This window comes from Arachis ipaensis, chromosome B3 (genome assembly GCF_059453495.1).
Source record: "Arachis ipaensis isolate K30076 ecotype BB chromosome B3, ASM5945349v1, whole genome shotgun sequence".
Classification (NCBI taxonomy): Eukaryota; Viridiplantae; Streptophyta; class Magnoliopsida; order Fabales; family Fabaceae; genus Arachis; species Arachis ipaensis.
In genome coordinates this window covers 88401851-88423544 of record NC_142438.1, presented here as the reverse complement: position 1 = coordinate 88423544, position 21694 = coordinate 88401851, and the positions used below count along the sequence as shown (strand labels likewise).

At 38.4% G+C, this 21694-nt stretch overlaps 1 non-coding gene across 1 annotated transcript; it reads right to left on the bottom strand.

Annotated features, from left to right (window-relative positions):
- Nucleotides 1-21181: 21181 nt before the first annotated feature.
- On the bottom strand, nucleotides 21182-21289 carry LOC148571494 (small nucleolar RNA R71). The gene has a single exon (XR_015907780.1). It is a non-coding gene; the product is annotated as a small nucleolar RNA R71 (small nucleolar RNA).
- Between the last annotated feature and the right edge of the window lie 405 nt (nucleotides 21290-21694).

The window sequence follows — 21694 nt, the reverse complement described above, 5'->3', positions numbered from 1 at the left end:
CCAAGTTTTTGGCGCCGTTGCCGGGGATTGTTCGTGTTTGGACAACTAACGGTTTATTTTGTTGCTTAGATTAGGAAAAATTTCTCCTTTTTTTATTTAGAGTCTCTTATTATTGTCGTGTTAACATTTTAGAATCCTTATTTTTTTTTAAAAATCTATTTCGAAAAATAATTTTTCTACTAAATTCTGTGCCAAACTTTAAGTTTGGTGTTTTCTTGTTAATTTTTCTTAAAATTTTCGAAAATTTATTTTGGTTTTCTAAAAATTTTAAGTTTGGTGTTCGTCCTTCATGTTCTTGTGTTCTTGTGAGTCTTCAAAGTGCTCTTGAGTTTTTCTTGTGTCTTGATCTTAAAATTTTTAAGTTTGGTGTTCCTTGGTGTTTTCCCTCCAAAATTTTCGAAAATAAGGAGCATTAGATCTAAAAATTTTAAATCTTGTGCTATCTTATTGTTTTTCTCTTTCCTCTTAAAAATAAAAAATATCTTTTCTCTCTATTTTAAAAACAATTTTTTGAAATATATTTCTAAAAATTCAGATTTTTATTTCAAAATTAAATTTTTTTTTCAAAATCATCATATCCTTCTCAAAACTTCCTAACCACTTTCTCTCTCCTCAGTTTTTCGAAAATCTTCACTCAATTTTTATTTATTTTAATTTATTTCATTTTTGAAATAAATATATAAATAAATAAATAAAAATATTTTTTCTATTTTACATCATCTCCCTTTCTCCATCATGGACCTAAGCGGAAATGAACAGTCCAGGAGGACTCTGGGGTCATATTCTAACCCCTCTACTGCTTCATATGGGAGTAGTATCTGCATACCCTCCATTGGAGTCAGTAGCTTTGAGTTGAATCCTCAGCTCATTATCATGGTGCAGCAAAGTTGCCAGTATTCCGGTCTTCCACAGGAAGAACCTACAGAGTTTCTGGCATAGTTTCTACAGATTGCTGACACAGTACATGATAAAGAAATAGATCAGGATGTTTACAGACTATTACTGTTTCCATTTGCTGTAAAAGATCAAGCTAAGAGGTGGTTGAATAACCAACCTAAGGCCAGCATAAAGACATGGAAACAGCTGACAGAAAAATTCCTGAATCAGTACTTTCCCCCAAAACGGATGACACAGCTAAGGCTGGACATCCAAGGCTTTAAACAAGGAGATAATGAATCTCTTTATGATGCCTGGGAAAGATACAGAGAGATGCTACGAAAATGTCCCTCTGAAATATTTTTAGAGTGGGTTCAGTTAGACATCTTCTATTATGGGCTTGCAGAAGGAGCTCAGATGTCTCTTGATTACTCAGCTGGTGGATCTATTCACATGAGAAAGACAATTGAAGAGGCTCAAGAGCTCATTGACACAGTTGCCAGGAATCAGCATCTGTACCTAAGCAACGACTCTTCCATGAAAGAAGAGGTTAAGGCAGCAACTGCTGAACTCAGTCCTGTAAAACAAGCTGCTGAATTCAATCAGCAATTGGACTTTCTAACAAAGCAGTTAGCCGAATTCAAGGAAAGGTTACAAGAGACAAGGATGGCTAATATACATATGGACGAACAGTTTAAGCAAGCAAAGCAGCAGCTGTCAAGGCAAATAGCAGAAGAATGCCAAGCAGTTCAACTAAGAAGTGGGAAAACATTAAATACCCCACCTCAAGGCAGCAAAAAGCTAAGAAATGAGCAAAGCACCCAAAATTCACCTGAGGACAGTAAGAGCCCAGGGAAAAGTAATTCTGGAACTAAAACGCCAGAAAATGGGTGGAAGGCTGGCGCTGAACGCCCAGACCATGCTCAGGACTGGCGTTCAACGCCAGAAACAAGGCAGGACTGGCGTTCAACGCCAGAAATGGGCAAGGATCTGGCGTTGAACGCCCAAAATGGGCAAGATCTGGCGCTGAACGCCCAAAATGGGCACAGTTCTGGCGTTCAGACGCCAGGAGCAGACAAGGAGTTGGCGTCCAGTTTCACTCCAGCTTCTAACTCTGGCACTCAATCGCCAGTGAGGGATCAGACACACACAAATGCTGATAACAACCCCTCTAAAAAGGCTTCTTCAACCACTTCTGTAGGCAATAAACCTGCAGCAACTAAGGTTGAAGAATATAAAGCCAAGATACCTTATCCTCAAAAACTCCGGAAAGAGGAGCAGGATAAGCAATTTGCTCGCTTCGCAGATTATCTCAGGACTCTTGAAATAAAGATTCCATTTGCAGAAGCACTTGAGCAAATACCTTCTTATGCCAAGTTCATGAAAGAGATCTTGAGTCATAAGAAGGATTGGAGAGAAACAGAAAGAGTTCTCCTCACTGAAGAATGCAGTGCAGTCATTCTGAAAAGCTTTCCTGAAAAGCTTAAAGACCCTGGGAGTTTTCTGATACCATGCATAATAGAAGGTAATTGCACCAAGACAGCCTTATGCGATCTTGGGGCAAGCATCAACCTAATACCTGCATCCACTATCAGAAAGCTTGGCTTAACTGAAGAAGTTAAACCAACCCGGATATGTCTCCAACTTGCTGATGGTTCTACTAAATACCCATCAGGCGTGATTGAAGACATGATTGTCAGAGTTGGGCCATTCGCCTTTCCCACCGACTTTGTTGTGCTGGAAATGGAGGAGCACAAGAGTGCTACTCTCATTCTAGGAAGACCCTTCCTAGCAACTGGACGATCCCTCATTGACGTCCAACAGGGGGAAATAACCCTGAGAGTCAATGATGATGAGTTTAAGTTGAACGCTGTCAAAGCCATGCAGCATCCAGACACATCAACAGACTGCATGAAAGTTGATCCTATTGACTCATTGGTAGAAGAGATCAACATGGCTGAGAGTCTCGAATCAGAGTTGGAAAACATCTTTAAAGATGTTCAGCCTGATTCGGAGGATTCAGAGGACATGAAGGAGCCTCTGAAATTTCTTCTGAAAGAGGAAAAACCTCCTAAACCCGAGCTCAAGCCCTTACCACCATCCTTGAAATATGCATTTCTGGGAGAAGGTGACACTTTTCCAGTGATCATAAGCTCTGCTTTAAATTCACAGGAAGAGGAAGCACTTATTCAAGTGCTAAGGACACACAAGACAGCTCCTGGGTGGTCCATAGGTGACCTTAAGGGCATAAGCCCAGCTAGATGCATGCACAAAATCTTATTGGAGGATAATGCTAAACCAGTGGTTCAACCACAAAGGCAGCTAAATCCAGCCATGAAAGAAGTGGTGCAGAAAGAGGTCACCAAATTACTAGAGGCTGGGATTATTTATCCTATTTCTGATAGCCCCTGGGTGAGCCCTGTCCAAGTCGTCCCAAAAAAAGGAGGCATGACAGTGATTCATAATGAAAAAAATGAACTGGTTCCTACAAGAACAGTTACAGGGTGGCGCATGTGTATTGACTACAGAAGGCTCAATACAACCACCAGAAAGGATCATTTTCCTTTACCATTCATAGACCAGATGCTAGAAAGACTAGCATGTTATGATTATTACTGCTTTTTGGACGGCTACTCAGGCTATAACCAGATTGCAGTAGATCCTCAGGATCAAGAGAAAACGGCATTCACATGTCCATCTGGAGTGTTTGCTTATAGAAGGATGCCATTTGGGCTATGTAATGCGCCTGCAACCTTCCAGAGATGCATGCTCTCTATTTTCTCTGATATGGTGGAAAAATTTCTGGAAGTCTTCATGGATGACTTCTTAGTATATGAAGACTCATTCAGCTCCTGTCTTGATCACCTAAAACTTGTTCTGAAAAGATGCCAAGAGACTAACCTAGTTTTAAACTGGGAAAAGTGTCACTTCATGGTGACTGAAGGAATTGTCCTTGGGCATAAAATCTCAAACAAGGGAATAGAGGTGGATCAAGCAAAAATAGAGGTAATTGAAAAATTACCACCACCTGCCGATGTTAAGGCAATCAGAAGCTTTCTGGGGCATGCAGGATTCTATAGGAGGTTTATAAAGGATTTTTCAAAAATCGCAAAACCTCTAAGCAATCTGCTAGCTGCTGACACGCCATTTGTGTTTGACACAGAGTGCCTGCAGGCGTTTGAAACGCTGAAAGCTAAGCTGGTCACAGCACCAGTCATTTCTGCACCAGACTGGACGTTACCATTTGAGCTAATGTGTGATGCCAGTGATCATGCCATTGGTGCAGTATTGGGATAGAGGCATAACAAGCTTCTGCATGTCATTTATTATGGCAGTCGCATTCTAAATGATGCCCAGAAAAATTACACAACCACAGAAAAAGAATTACTTGCAGTGGTTTACGCCATTGACAAGTTCAGATCATACTTAGTAGGATCAAAAGTGATTGTGTATACTGACCATGCTGCTCTTAAATATCTACTCACAAAGCAGGATTCAAAACCCAGGCTCATCAGATGGGTATTTCTTCTGCAAGAGTTTGATATAGAAATAAGAGACAGAAAAGGGACAGAGAACCAAGTGGCTGATCATCTGTCCCGGATAGAGCCAGTAGAAGGGACGTTCCTCCCCTTTCTTGAGATCTCTGAGACATTTCCTGATGAGCATTTATTTGCCATTCAGGAAGCACCATGGTTTACCGATATTGCAAACTATAAAGCTGCAAGGTTCATACCCAAGGAGTACAACAGGATACAAAAGAAGAAATTAATTACTGATGCAAATTACTACTTGTGGGATGAACCTTATCTCTTTAAGAGATGTGCAGACGGAATAATCCGTAGGTGTGTGCCTAGAGAAGAGGCATAGAGGATCCTATGGCATTGCCATGGATCTAAATATGGAGGCCATTTCGGAGGTGAGCGAACAGCCACCAAGGTCCTCCAATCTGGCTTCTATTGGCCCACACTCTATAAAGATTCCCGAGAGTTTGTACGTAACTGTGACAGTTGCCAAAGAGCTGGTAATCTGCCCCATGGTTACGCCATGCCTCAACAAGGAATCTTAGAAATTGAGTTGTTTGACGTATGGGGAATTGACTTCATGGGACCTTTCCCACCATCATACTCAAACACTTATATTCTGGTGGCGGTTGACTATGTATCAAAATGGGTTGAGGCTATTGCCACACCCACCAATGATACTAAAACGGTGCTGAAGTTCCTCCAGAAACACATCTTTAGCAGGTTTTGTGTCCCTAGAGTACTAATCAGTGATGGGGGCACTCACTTCTGCAATAAACAGCTTTACTCTGCCATGGTTCGGTATGGAATTCGCCACAAGGTGGCCACTCTATATCATCCACAAACCAATGGGCAAGCTGAAGTCTCTAATAGAGAATTAAAGAGAATCCTGGAACAGACAGTAAATACCCATAGAAAGGATTGGGCACGGAGCTTGGATGATGCTCTGTGGGCTTACAGGACAGCATTCAAGACCCCTATAGGTACCTCTCCATACCAACTCGTGTATGGTAAGGCATGTCACCTGCCCGTGGAACTGGAACATAAGGCCTACTGGGCAACCAGATTCCTAAACTTTGATGCCAAACTAGCAGGAGAAAAACGATTGCTCCAGCTAAATGAGCTAGAGGAATTCAGATTCATAGCTTTCGAAAATGCCAAGCTTTATAAAGAAAAATAAAAAAAGTGGCATGACAAAAAGCTGTCATCTAGAATCTTTGAACCAGGACAGAAGGTTCTGTTGTTTAACTCTAGACTCAGGCTATTCCCCGGGAAACTGAAATCCTGGTGGAGGGGACCATACGTGATTACAAGTGTATCACCATATGGTTATGTGGAGCTTCAAGATATTGATTCTGATAAGAAGTTCATTGTCAATGGACAGAGAATCAAGCATTATCTTGAAGGCAACATTGAGCAAGAATGCTCAAGGCTGAAGCTAGATTAAAAGCTCAGCAAGGTCCAGCTAAAGACAATAAAGAAGCGCTTGCTGGGAGGCAACCCAGCCATGAGGCATCAATCCTCTAAGCATTTTGCCCTATTTCTATTTTTATTTTTACTTGTTTATATAGAGTTCATTGATAACAAGGTAAATAATCAATTGCATAAGTTCACAGGGTTACAGAAGGAATCTGCACACAAAACAGAGAAAAAGAGCTCAATGGCAAGAAAACGCCAGTAAAAGTGTATTTTGGGCGTTCAACGCCCAAAATGGGCATCCACTGGGCGTTGAACGCCAGTAATGGTAGCAATCTGGGCGTTCAACGCCAGAAATGGGCACCCACTGGGCATTGAACGCCAGTAATGGCAGCAACTGGGCGTTGAACGCCCAGGAGAGCAGCATTTGGGCGCTGAACGCCCAAAACAGGCAGTGTTTGGGCGTTCAAACGCCAGGAAGGCAGGGAGGAGCCAAATTCATTTTTTCCACACGTTTTTCCATTCTAATTTCAAATTTTATGCTTCAATGCATGATTTTACATAAACATGTCAAGAATCCTGATTTCTAAATTCCATAATTTCTAAAAACCTACCACTAAAAATATCAAATGTATTTTAATCCATAAGCACCAGGCATCTTTACAAATTCAATCCAACTCTTTTCAAAATTTCTTTTACAAATCTATCTTTTTCAACTCATCAATATCTTTTTCAAAACCTCCACTTTATCTTTATCAAAAATTAAATCTATCTTTCTCAAAAATCTTTCATATCCTCTCAATTTTAAACTATATCTTCTCTTATCATATCTTCTATCTTATCTTTTCCAAATAAATCTTTTTATCATCTCTTTGTCTCTTTTTTCGAAAACCCACCCTCCCCCCTTATAAATTTGAGTTCGGCCTCCCTCCTCTCCCATCAACAATTGCCCCTAGCTCTCCTTCTATCCCTCTCCTTTCTCTTCTTTTGCTTGAGGACAAGCAAACCTCTAAGTTTGGTGTGTTTATCCGCAATCACTAAGATCATGGCCCCCAAAGAAAAACAACCCACTCCAAGAGGCAAGAAAGAGAGCGTTCCAAAACCACTTTGGAATCAAGGGAAGTTCTTATCTAAAGAACATTCGGACCATTATAACAAAATAATGGGTCTGAGATCAGTGATCCCGGAAGTTAGATTCGATCTGAAAGAAGATGAATACCCGGAGATCCAGGAGCAAATTCGAATCAGGAGCTGAGAAGTCCTAGCTAATCCTGAAACGAAAGTGGGAAGGAACATGGTCCAGGAGTTCTATGCTAATATGTAGCAAACTGACAAGCAGAAACTATCTGGGACTGCTCTCTATAACTATCGAACCGTGGTCAAAGGAAAGATTATTCATACCCACCCTGACAGGATCAGGGAGATCTTAAAGCTACCTCAGCTGAAGGATGATCCAGACTCCTTCAACAGGAGGATGATGAGAGCAGACAAGGGCCTGGATAAGATTCTAGAGGACATATGTGTCCCTGGAGCCAGGTGGACCACCAACACAAAGGGTGTCCCAAATCAACTCAAGAGAGAGGATCTCAAACCAGTCGCCAGAGGATGGCTAGACTTCATTGGGCATTCTCTGTTGCCTACTAGCAACCGTTCTGAAGTCACAGTTAAAAGAGCAGTGATGATCCATTGCATCATGATGGGAAAGAAAGTGGAGGTTCATCAGCTGATTTCAGCTAAACTCTACAAAATTGCTAACAAAAATTCTAAAGAGGCCAGGTTGGCTTATCCAAGCGTGATTTCTCTGCTCTGCAAGGACGCTGGAGTAAGGATGGGAATAACTGAGTATATCTCAGTTGAGAAGCCAATCACCAAAGCATCAATGGAAAAACAACAAGCACAGGATGATCCCATCAAGAAGAGAGCGCAGGAATTTCTTCCAGAAATCCCTCAATCTGAATACTAGGAGTATCTTGAGACGTCTGTTACCAAGATACAGGAAGCTATGGAGCAAATAATAAAAGAACAGAAGGAACACAGTCAAATGCTGACCTATATGTTTAAAGAACAAGAGGAGCAAGGGCGTGACTTAAGGGAATTGAAGCGCCAAAAGTCTTCTCTTGCAGGACCAAGCACCCCAAGGATCAGAGGAACCCCCATTCCCCCAGAATAAAGGTTGTTAATTTCCAATTTCTGCCTTAACTCTGTGACAGTGTCCTTATAGAAGTTTACCTTAGGAGTCATATAGTAGTAATTAGTATCTATTTTGATTTTATCTCCAATTAAGCTATAGTTTATTTTTCTCATCATCAGCAAACATGAATAAAGTAGTAGATCTTTTGAATAAGAGGCAATAAAATTTTGAGTTTTAATAAGAGAAATTCTAATTAGTTAAATGTGGTGGCAATGCTTTCTGTCTTTTGAATGAATGCTTGAACAGAGCATATGTCTTTTGAATTTGTTGTTTAAGACTGTTAAATATGTTGGCTCTTGAAAGAATGATGAACATGAGACATGTTATTGATAATCTGAAAAAAATCATAAAAATGATTCTTGAAGCAAGAAAAAGCAGCAAAGAACAAAGCTTGCAGAAAAAAAAAAATATATATAGAAAGAAAAAGAAAAAGCAAGCAGAAAAAGCCAAAAGCTCTTAAAACCAAGAGGCAAGAGCAAAAAGCCAGTGACCCTTAAAACTAAAAGGCAAGGGCAAATAAAAAGGATCCCAAGGCTTTGAGCATCAGTGGATAGGAGGGCCTAAAGGAATAAAATCCTGGTCTAAGCGGCTAAACCAAGCTGTCCCTAACCATGTGCTTGTGGCGTGAAGGTGTCAAGTGAAAACTTGAGACTGAGCGGTTAAAGTCAAGGTCCAAGGCAAAAAGAAGAGTGTGCTTAAGAACTCTGGACACCTCTAATTGGGGACTTTAGCAAAGCTGAGTCACAATCTAAAAGGTTTACCCAATTATGTGTCTGTGGCATTTATGTATCCGGTGGTAATACTGGAAAATAAAGTGCTTAGGGCCACGGCCAAGACTCATAAAATAGCTGTGTTCAAGAATCATCACACTGAAATAGGAGAATCAATAACACTATCTGAATTCAAGTTCCTATAGATGCCAATCACTCTGAGCTTCAATGGATAAAGTGAGATGCCAAAACTGTTCAGAAGCAAAAAAGCTACTAGTCCCGCTCATCTAATTAGAATCTGAGCTTCACTCAAAAACTCTGAGATATTATTGCTTCTCAACCTATTAGTCTTCTATTTTATTTGTCTAGTTACTTGAGGACAAGCAACAGTTTAAGTTTGGTGTTGTGATGAGCAGATATTTTATACGCTTTTTGGGGTTAATTTCATATAGTTTTGAGTATGTTCTAGTTAGTTTTTAGTCTATTTTCATTAGTTTTTAGGAAAAATTCATATTTCTAGACTTTACTATGAGTTGTGTGTTTTTCTGTAATTTCAGGTATTTTTCTGGCTGAAATTGAAGGAGCTGAGCAAAAATCTGATTCAGGCTGAAAAAGGACTGCTGATGCTGTTGGATTCTGACCTCCCTGCACTCAAAATATATTTTCTGGAGCTACAGAACTCGAAATGGCATGCTTCCAATTGCGTTGGAAAGTAGACATCCAGGGCTTTCCAGCAATATATAATAGTCCATACTTTGCACAAGGATAGATGACGTAAACTGGCGTTCAACGCCAGTTCTCTGCCCAATTCTGGCGTCCAGCGCCAGAAAAGGATCAAAAGCTGGAGTTGAACGCCCAAACTGGGACAAAGACTGGCGTTCAACTCCACAAATGGCCTCTGCACGTGAATTGCTTAAATCTCAGCCCCAGCACACACCAAGTGGGCCCCAGAAGTGGATCTCTGCATCATCCATCATAATTTACTCATTTTTTGTAAACCTAGGCTACTAGTTTAGTATTTAAACAACTTTTAGAGACTTATTTTGTATCTCATGACATTTTAGATCTGAATTTTGTACTCTTTGACGGCATGAGTCTCTAAACTCCATTGTTGGGGGTGAGGAGCTCTGCTATGTCTCGATGAATTAATGCAAGTATTTCTGTTTTCTATTCAAACACGCTTGTTCCTATCTAAGATGTTCATTTGCGCTTAACTGTGATGAAGGTGATGATCCATGACACTCATCACCATTCTCAACCCATGAACGTGTGCCTGACAACCACCTCCGTTCTATATCAGATTGAATGAGTGTCTCTTAGATCTCTTAATCAGAATCTTCGTGGTATAAGCTAGAATTGATGGCGGCATTCATGAGAATCCGGAAAGTCTAAACCTTGTCTGTGGTATTCCGAGTAGGATTCAAGGATTGAATGACTGTGACGAGCTTCAAACTCCTGAAGGCTGGGCGTTAGTGACAAACGCAAAGGAATCAAGGGATTCTATTCCAACCGGATCGAGAACCAACTGGTGATTAGCCGTGCTGTGACAGAGCGCGTGAGTGTAGTTTTCACTGGAAGGATGGAAGGTAGCCATTGACAACGGTGATCCACCAACACACAGCTTGCCATAGGAGGACGTGCGTGCGTGAACAAGAAGACAGAGGAAATCAGAGATTCAGAAGACAAAGCATCTCCAAAACTCTAACATATTCTCCATTACTGCATAACAAGTAACCTTTAATCCATGCTCTCTTGTTTATTTGCAATTCAACTGATAAACATATTTGACTTCCTGACTAAGATTTACAAGATAACCATATATTGCTTCAAACCAACAATCTCCGTGGGATTCGACCCTTACTCACGTAAGGTATTACTTGGACGACCCAGTGCACTTGCTGGTTAGTGGTACGAGTTGGGAAAAGTGTGATTCACAATTCGTGCACCACTTTGCAACTTGTTTCTGGTGTTTAACGCCATAATAGGGCAGAAAGCTGGCGTTAGACGCCAGTTTGCGTCGTCAAAACTCGTGCAAAGTATGGACTATTATATATTGATGGAAAGTCCTGGATGTCTACTTTCCAAAGCAATTGAGAGCGCGCCATTTGGGTTTCTGTAGCTCCAGAAAATCCACTATGAGTGTATGGAGGTCAGAATCCAACAGCATATGCAGTCCTTCTTCAGCCTCTAAATCAGATTTTTGCTCAAGTCCTTCAATTTCAGTCAGAAAATACCTGAAATCACAGAAAAACACACAAACTCCTAGTAAAGTCCAGAAATGTGATTTTTATTTAAAAACTATTAAAATTATATTAAAAACTAACTAAATCATACTAAAAACTATGTAAAAACAATGCCAAAAAACGTATAAATTATCCGCTCATCAATAGCATGCTGCCTGAATTCATTATCCTTGTTCATTCGGCAGATTTGGTGCTGTATTTTAAACTAGTATTTTTGTTCATTGTTCAAAGAAAGGATGTTATTTGTTGCTGGCTGGTTTAGTTTAAATTGCTTTTTGATGTTTTGCTGCTGAAAGATTGGCTTATTTGTTCTATTCATATGAACTCATATATGGTTTTTGTGTTTTTAATTGTTAATGAATTCATATGGAATCTGAATTGGCTATTTGAATTTGGAAAATAGCCAATTTACTGCTGAAATGCTGTCGTTTTTTCTAACCATATTTCATGAAATAACATTGTTTTAATTGATGCAACAAGCTTCTGTTCAACGAAATTCTGTGTCAATAGAATCTTGTTTGCTAAATGGATTTGGAAAATTTCTCTTGAGCTTCCTTGCAAGTTTTGGTCATGCTTCTAACTTTCTTTGCTTACTTGTGATGTCAACTTACTTCTATGCATTGAATAGTTCAAGTGAATTTTCAACTTGACCATGAACTTGAAATTCCTTAGAAAATTTGTGCCTCTTTTGCATAAACACACAAGTTGAAGGTTTTTATTTTATGTGGCTGCTTTGATTCATTATATTCATGCCTAATTTGTATTAAGTCACATAGATCATAAGTTTTTCCATTCTTGTTTCAACTTGTGACTTTTATGCCTCATTGAATTTGGTGTTGAATGTTTCTTGATTGACCTGTTTTTCAAGGTTTCGATTTTACCAACACCAATTAATACAACCCTGGTGATCTTTACATTGATTGATGACTTGTTTTCATATTGGTTGCTTTTTGACAGTATCATATTTCATCATTAATGACTATATGCATTTTATGGTTGTGAGTATGCTTACACCCCTCTTTTGTACACTTCTTTTAATTGAGCCGATAACCATCATATCACTAACTTTTGAACCATTTTCTAACTTCTAACTTGTTTAACTAACTAACTTATCTTTTGGTTTCTCAACTTAACTCTTTTGATCATTCTTTTGAATATGACGTTTCTTAGGCTCAATGAACAAGCATTGTGCAATTGTGGTTTGAATTCTGAGTTTTGTTACTTGCATTCCAAGAATTCTCTTTTCTTCACTCACTTCATGAGTATGTCTTACTTTAAGTGCTATACATCTACTTGGCTAATTGCTTATATCATATCATATCTATTTTTCAGGATGTCAGACAAAGGAAAAGCTATAGCCACTACTTCAAAGAAGAGAAAGCGCTCTAAAGCCTCTACCCCTTCTCCTCCTTATGCTAATTATGCGAAGAATCCGCTGAATGATGTGGACAAAGAGAATCAGCTAATCCCATCCACTGACCCAATCAAGTTTTCCAACCTCTATTGTGAGCTTCGCTTCCCTAAATACCGGAAGACGAATCTGAACATTGAGAAGAAACTGGTCTTTTCCAATGATGTGAGACGCGCCAACAATAGCCGTATTCTGGAGTTGGGCTTGGACTTTGTTGATAGAGATTTGAGGAGGATAAACACTTCGTGGGTGAGGGAGTTCTACTACAACTTCTTTTGTGCCACTCTTGATTCAGTTCATCTGCAGGGTAGGGAGATTTTGATCATCGAGGCAGCTATTGGGGAGGCATTGCTTTGCCGACCTCGTACTGGTGACCCATGCACCTGTCAGCAGGCAGAGATAGCTATCCACTGTATGACTTTTGATTATGAGGCGCTGAAGCGCATGATTGCCACACCGGACACCCCTTGGGTGATGGATTCTGGCAACAAGAAGCCCAAGGGGATGCTATTCACTTATCTGTCGAGAGAGGCTAAGACTTGGCAGCATATATTCGCCCATTATGTTTTGCCCACCACTCACTTTTCATAGATTCTGATGGATATGCTAGTCCTTATTGGCTGTGCCATGGAGGGGAAGGAGATAGACTTCCCCCGGCTGATCAGGCAGAGCATGTGGCGTGCGCATATCCGTGGCCTCTTGCCATTCCCTACATTGGTCACCAGCATGATTGAGCTAGCTAATGTCCCGTGGGAGGACGATGACGTGACACCACCACCCCAGATGATGATGACAAGGAGGTTACTATTCCATGGGGTGGGTGGGTGCACGAGAAGCCTCCACCCAGACGCTGTTCTCGAGCCAGAATAGTGGTGGAGGTAGCTCAGCCTTCATCATCAGCAGTAGCAGCAGCAAGACCCTCCTTTACTTCAGCAGCAGCACCCTTGCCACTACCGCCAGCACCTGAGCCAACATACCTATTGGTACAACGCCTATTTCGCTTCATGGAGTGCAGCGAGCGTCATATCATGCGACGTCTCGATCGCATAGACCAGGTGTTTGTCTCACAGGGTATTGAGCTACCTCCGCTCCCAGACTCTCCCGCCTCCGACGAGCAGGATTAGGAAAAGGAGCATGTTGAGGAGTCGACTCAGCAGGAGGCACCACCAGAGACACAGGCCACCACATAGGTTTAGCAGCCCCCTGAGGACTCATAGCCACAGCCACAGCCTGAGCCCGAGCCACAGCCCGACGTGACTGTTGACCCCCATTCTGAGCTTCAGCAGTAGCATCGAGGATGATGCTTCATCCTAAAGTGTAGGGAGGTCACTGTTCGTGACCGGTGGATAGCATTTATGTGGTGAACTTTCAGACATTTATCTTCTAGTTCTGCTACTTTATTTTATTTTGCACTTTATCTTTGAGATCATTTTGGGATTATTGTACATATTTGCTGTTGTGGATACCCTTATTTTGGTTGTTGCGCACCTTTATTATATATGTATATATTGCATTTTGGCTCTTGATTGTGATTAGAAAAATATTTTGGATTGTTAAAACCTAGTTGACCCTTTTTTTTTGTATAAGAGATGTGTTTTGATTGAAAATAGGGTAAACTAGGGAAACTTTTTAAAATTTTCTAAATCACAACATTGCATTAGAAGAAGCTTAGTCAATATGATAAAAATTTCCAAGAATTCCATTTCTAGAGCACCACTCCAATTGGTTGAAAAAATTTTTTTTAGAACTTGCTTGATTAATACACTTTGTGGATCATGTTTTGAGCTAAGAACACAAGCATGAGTGTTTTGAGCCTAATTGTGTGGTTACATCATATAACCACTTATTTCTATTCTTGTGTGCATTATTCTCTTCCTATGATTGTAATCCTTGATTTGTTCGATTCTTTATGTCCATTATTTTGTGTATACATGCATTTATATGATTGAGGCCATTGTTCAAACAGCTCACTTATCCAAATAGCCTACCTTTTATCTTCCATTGTTAGCCAATTTTGAGCCTATGCTTAACCCACTTATTCTTAATTGAAGCACATTACAAGCTTAAGTGAAAAATAATAAATGTCCCTTGTTTGGATCTTTGATTAGCTTAGGCTAGTGAGAGTGTTCATCATTTGATTTTGGAAAAGTTGGGAACATTGGGTAGAGATAAAAGTGTGTTTTTGTATTTGTGTTGAGAATCTTGGGAATTGGGTACATACTCATGTATTAATCATGTGTAAACTATATGCATTGATGTTCTTGTATACATATTAGTTTGAGAAAAACAAAATGAAAAGAAAAAGAAAAAGAAAAAGAAAAGCAATAAAAAGGGGACAAAAATGCCCCAAAGTCAAAGTTGAATAAAAATCAATGCATATGTGTAGTGATCAAAAGGGAATGCATGAGTGTGTAGAAAAGTGAAGAATGGATAGCTAGGATTGTTTAGAATTGTATAGGTAGTCATAAGTTAGGTGAGAAGTTTAAGTTAATCAAAGATTCAAATTTCAAACTCACTTGACCACATGCACCCTACCTTGACCCTAGCCCCATTAAAACCTATGGGAAAGTCCTCATGATATTTGTATGCATGCATAGAATAATTGTTGATTGTTAGATGAAAAACAAATCTTGGAAAGCATGATCAGGGGAGAATCGAGTGAATCAACCCCATACACTTGAATGCCTAGAGTGGATACACCTCCGACGAGGGTTCGATCGCTCAATTACATGTTTCCACCCATGATCATCTTTTCTTGCAAGTTTGTAAAATCTTTCAATGATTCAATCCAATTGTGGTTTGCTTGATTGCCATTGCCTTAGCCCTTGAGCTTGCATATGTATATTCTTGGAGATTGATTTATTTTGACTAAGCCAATGCATTCATATAGATAGATTGCATTTAGTTAACTTGCATTGAATAAATGTTGATACCCTCTTCTCTCTAGAATTAGGTTAGGATTAGGTTAAATTGTCTTGGATCTTGAATTAATTACTTAATTTCATCTTGTTTCTTTTACAATTTCTCAATTCTACATCTTGATTTCCTTAGTTGTAAAGTCAATTTCTCATTTTGCTCTCTTGTATGTTGATGAACATTGTTAGATCTAATTTCCTTTTTAATGCAATTTCATGTTTCTATGTTTCTTTTATGTTAATCTTGCTTGCTATTATTGATTTCTCACTTATGAAAGTTATGGGTCTCTTTAATTTTAGCATTTTGTGATGTTTATTTTTATTGCACATTAGGTGTTTGATATAATGCTTCCTATAGTTTTTGAGTAGTTTTCTTGATCCTTGGCCTAGGCTAAGGGGATTGAGTGATCTTGAGTCCTTGGACTTTATTAAATTGGTAATTCTAGAATCCTTGGGGATCAATTTGATAACCATTGACTCTAGCCTACTACTAAGTCAATTAGTAGCTAGGTTGGGACTTATGGATTGATGTTGATCAAGCCATTTGACGTACTCCAAGCCTAGGAGTAGACATTACGTACTTAAGGCTTTAGTGAGTAGACCTAATGAGCTCGGTTCCTCATAATTATCAATATTTGAATTGTTGACAAGGATAGTGATCTCAATTACCTAAGTCTCAGCCAAGAGTACGTTATCTTGCTTCCCTTAATTACTTGCTTGATTTACGCGTTTTGTCATTTAAATTCTTGCTCATTTAATTTCTTGCCCTCTTATTAATCAAACCCCCCTTGCATTCTCATAGCCAATAATTGACCCCTTCATTGCTATCCTCGTGAGACGACCCAGAGTCTAAATACTTCGGTTAATTCCTATTTGGGGTTTGTACATGTGACAACCAAATTTTTTGATGTGAGAATTGTTTATTGGTTTAGAACTATACTTGCAACGAAGTAATTCTTTTCTATAAGAAGAAAATCTAGACCATCGAGCAAATATCATCATCACTGGTTCACTCCGGGTTTGACCGATTCGTGGCGGTTCTTTACTTTAAGCGATCTTAATTTTGGACTGAGCTGGTATTGGGTCCGATTTATTTATTTTTTAGTCGAACCGGCCGGTCTGGTCCGATTTTAATAACTATGATCTACATTCATTCAACTAAAAGAAAGAAAGAAATAAGGAAAAGAAGAAGAATGAAAAAATGTAGAATTGAAACAAATATTTTTATGTATTTATAGCAAATTTTAGTATAAAAATAAGACATTTATGTGTATTGTTAAGAATTTTTGTAACACCCTACCACACAGAGCTTTACACTTAAGTCGTAAATCAGAGGTGGTGAGATGTTACGACCTCTAAAAACAAAAGACGTATTGGTGCACGAATCCCCACACTTCGTACAACTGTACCAGCAAGTGCACTAGGTCGTCCAAGTAATAACTGAGCGAGTCAGGGTCGATCCCACGAGGATTGTGGTTTGAAGCAAGCTATGGTTATCTTGCAAGTCTTAGTCAGGTAGATAGAAGAGTTGTTGGATTTGTTTAAATGCTGTTTGATTGTTTACAATGATAATCTTAAAACCTAGATGGATGAGGCTTGGTGTTGCTTTGTCCATCTGGATTAACTCTGGTCTTACTGTCTTCTTCAATTGTGAATGACTTCTTCTATGGCAGGCTGTATGTGATTAATGCCTTTCTTGAGAGGTCGTTGATGAGCGGATAATTTATACGCTTTTTGGCATTGTTTTTACATAGTTTTTAGTATGATTTAGTTAGTTTTTAGTATATTTTTATTAGTTTTTAAATAAAAATCACATTTCTGGACTTTACTATGAGTTTGTGTGTTTTTTTGTGATTTCAGGTAATTTCTGGCTGAAATTAAGGGACTTGAGCAAAAATCTGATTCAGAGGCTGAAGAAGGACTGCAGATGCTGTTGGATTCTGACCTCCCTGAACTCGAAGTGGATTTTCTGGAGCTACAGAAACCCAATTGGTGTGCTCTCAATTGCGTTGGAAAGTAGACATCCAAGGCTTTCCAGAAATATATAATAGTCCATACTTTGCACGAGTTTTGACGATGCAAACTGGCGTTCAAACGCCAACTCCCTGCCCTATTCTGGAGTTAAACGCCAGAAACAGGTTGCAAATAAGAGTTAAACGCCAGAAACAGGCTTCAACCTGGTGTTTAACTCAAAAAAGAGTCTTTACATATGAAAGCTTAATGCTCAGCCCAAGCACACACCAAGTGGGCCCGAAAGTGGATTTCTACATCATTTACTTATCTTATGTAACCCTAGCTACTAGTTTAGTATAAAAACTACTTTTAGTGATTTATTTCACATCTCTGGTTAGTCTTTGAATAATTTTATGTTCGAAGATCACGTTTAGGGGGCTGGCCATTCGGCCATGCCTGAACCTTCATCACTTATGTATTTTCAACGGCAGAGTTTCTACACACCATAGATTAAGGTGTGGAGCTCTGCTGTTCCTCATGAATTAATGCAAAGTACTATTGTTTTCTTATTCAATTCAAGCTTATTCCTATTCTAAGATATTCGCTTGCACTTCAACATGATGAATGTGATGATCCGTGACACTCATCACCATTCTCAACTTATGAACGCGTGCCTGACAACCACTTCCGTTCTACCTTGGATTGAGCGTTTATCTCTTAGCCTCCATTCCGAAAGATCGGAGTCTTCGTGGTATAAGCTAGAATTATTGGCGGCCATTATTGAGATCCGGAAAGTCTAAACCTTGTCTGTGGTATTCCGAGTAGGATTTGGGATGGGATGACTGTGACGAGCTTCAAACTCGCGAGTGTTGGGCGTGTGACAGATGCAAAAGGATCAATGGATCCTATTCCAACATGATCGAGAACCGACAGATGATTAGCCGTGTGGTGACAGCGCATTTGGACCATTTTCACTGAGAGGATGGGAAGTAGCCATTGACAACGGTGATGCCCAACATACAACTTGCCATGGAAAGGAGTATGAATGATTGGATGAAAGCAGTAGGAAAGCAGAGGTTCAGAAGGAACAAAGCATCTCCATACGCTTATCTGAAATTCTGACCAATGAATTGCATAAGTATCTCTATCCTATTTTATATTTTATATCATAATTATTAAAATCTCATAACCATTTGAATCTGCCTGACTGAGATTTACAAAGATGACCATAGCTTGCTTCAAGCCGACAATCTCCGTGGGATCGACCCTTACTCACGTAAGGTTTATTACTTGGATGACCCAGTGCACTTGCTGGTTAGTTGTATCGGAGTTGTGAAAAAGAATTTGAGATTATAAACGTGCGTACTAAGTTTTTGGCGCCGTTGCTAGAGATCACAATTTCGTGCACCATGTTTTTGGCGCCGTTGCCGGGGATTGTTCGTGTTTGGACAACTGACGGTTCATCTTGTTGCTCAGATTAGGTAATTTTATTTTAATTTTAAGCTTTTGTTTTTATTTTTTTATTTTCGAAAAACAATTTTTCAAAAAAAAATAATTTATTCTATGTCTTTAGAATTTTTAAGAATGAATTCTAGAGTTTTATGATGATCTGTTGAAGTCTGGATGGCTGTGAAGCCATGTCTTATATTTTGGACCGAGGTTTCAACTTATCATCACAAGAGCTTGTTGATTTCTATCAATCTTGCTGTTGAATGTAATGATCTGCTAAAGCTTGGCTGGCCATTGGCCATGTCTAGTGTTTTGGACCGGAGCTTTCACTGAAAGCTTGGCTGGCTAGTAAGCCATGTCTAATTCCTGAACCGGAGTTTTAGACTAACATTGCATGATTCCTGGAATTCTCATTAGAAATTTTGAAATCCTTATTTTTCTTTTTCCAATTAATTTTTGAAAAATAAAAAAATTAATAAAATCATAAAACCAAAAATAATTGTGTTTATTGTTTGAGTCTAGTGTCAAATTGTAAGTTTGGTGTCAATTGCATCTTTTTAACTTTTCTTAAAATTTTCGAAGAACACCTGCATGGAACTATTCTTCATGATCTTCAAGTTGTTCTTGATGATCTTCTTTGTTTGATCTTTGCATTTTTATGTTTTGTGTCTTTTCTTGTTTTTTATATGCATTTTCAATTTGTTAGTGTCTAAAGTTTGAAAATTTCTAAGTTTGGTGTCTTGCATTTTTTCTTCTTTTCTTAAAAATTTTCAAAAATAAGTCTTGATGTTCATCTTGATCTTCAAAGTGTTCTTGGTGTTCATCTTGACATTCAAGGTGTTCTTGCATGCATTTTTATTTTGATCTTAAATTTTTATGTGTGTTTCATTTTTGTTGTTTAATAGAAAAAGAGAAAAACATAAAAATGATATCTTTCCTTTTTTCTCTCTCTTCATTAAAAATTCAAAAAATAAAAAAATATCTTTCCCTTTTTCTTCTCATAAATTTCAAATATTTGAGTTGACTTTTTCAAAAAATTTTCAAAATTTAGTTGTTTCTTATGAGTCAAATCAAATTTTCAATTTAAAAATTCTATCTTTTTCAAATCTTTTTTTAAAAATCGAATCCTTTTCATTATTTCTTTCATATTTTCGAAAATTCAAATTGATTTTCAAAAATCTTTTTCTTATTTTATTCCATATTTTTCAAAATCTTTACTAACAATTAATGTGATTGATTCAAAAAATTTTTTGAGTTTGTTACTTGCCTATTAAGAAAGGTTCAATCTTTAAATTTTAGAATCATATCTTTTAGTTTCTTGTTAGTCAAGTAATCAATTTCAACTTTCAAAATCAAATCTCTTTAATTTCCAATTCAAATCTTTTTCAAAATGATTTTCAACCATATCTTTTTCAATTTCAATCATATCTTTTTCAAAATCAATTTCAAAATCTTTTCTAACTTCTCACCCTTTCAAATTTGATTTTCAAATCTTTTTCAATTAACTACTTGACTTTTTGGTTTATTTTTAAAAGTTTTCTATTTCAATCATATATTTTTCAAAACTACCTAACTAATTTTCTCTCTCTAATTTTCGAAAACTCCTATCCACTTTATTAAAATTATTTTTAATTAACTAATTGTTTCAAATTTTAATTTTAATTTTATTTCTCTTTTTAATTTTCGAATTCTAACTAAATTTTAAAATAAAAACAAAAATATTTTTCCTTTTAGTTTAAATTAAATTCAAAATCTCCCCTCTTTCATCTCCTTCTATTTATTTATTTATCTACTAACACTTCTCTTCTACTCATAATTCGAACCCCATCTTCTTCTCTGTGTTCGAGTTTTTCTCTTCTCCTCCTTCTATTCTTCTCTTCTTATACTCACATAAGGAATCTCTATACTGTGACATAGAGGATTCCATATTTTCTTTTTTGTTCTCTTCTTTTTCATATGAGCAGGAACAAGGATAAGAACATTCTTGTTGAAGCTGATCCTGAACCTGAAAGGACTCTGAAGAGGAAGCTAAGGGAAGCTAAAGCACAACTCTCTGGAGAGAACCTGACAGAAATTTTCGAAAAAGAAGGAGACATGGCCGAACCTAATAACAATGGTGGAGATGCAAGGAAGATGCTTGGTGACTTTATTGCACCCTCTTCCAACTTCTATGGAAGAAGCATCTCACTCCCTGCAATTGAAGCAAACAATTTTGAGCTTAAGCCTCAATTGGTTTCTCTAATGCAGCAGAATTGCAAGTTTCATGGACTTCCAATGGAAGATCCTCATCAGTTTTTAGCTAAATTCTTGTAAATCTGTGACACTGTCAAGACCAATGGAGTTGATCCTGAGGTCTACAGGCTTATGCTTTTCCCTTTTGATGTAAGAGACAGAGCTAGAACATGGTTGGATTCACAACCTAAGGATAGCCTGAACTCTTGGGATAAGCTGGTCAGTGCTTTCCTGGCCAAATTCTTTCCACTTCAAAAGATGAGCAAGCTTAGAGTGGAAATCCAAACCTTCAGACAGAAGGAAGGAGAATCCCTCTATGAAGCTTGGGAAAGATACAAGCAATTGATCAAAATGTGTCCTACTAACATGCTTCCAGAATAGAGCATCATAAGTATATTCTATGATGGTCTGTCTGAGTTGTCAAAAATGTCATTGGACCATTCTGCAGGAGGATCTCTTCACGTGAAAACCCCTGTAGAAGCTCAGGAACTTATTGAAATGGTTGCAAATAACCAGTTCATGTACACCTCTGAGAGGAATCCTGTGAACAATGCGACGCCTCAGAAGAAGGGAGTTCTTGAAATTGATACTCTGAATGCCATATTGGCTCAGAACAAAATATTGACTCAGCAAGTCAATATGATTTCTCAGAGTCTGAATGGATTGCAAGCTACATCTAACAGTACTAAAGAAGCATCTTCTGAAGAAGAAGCTTATGATCCTGAGAACCCTATAATAGCAAAGGTGAATTACATGGGAGAACCCTATGGAAACACC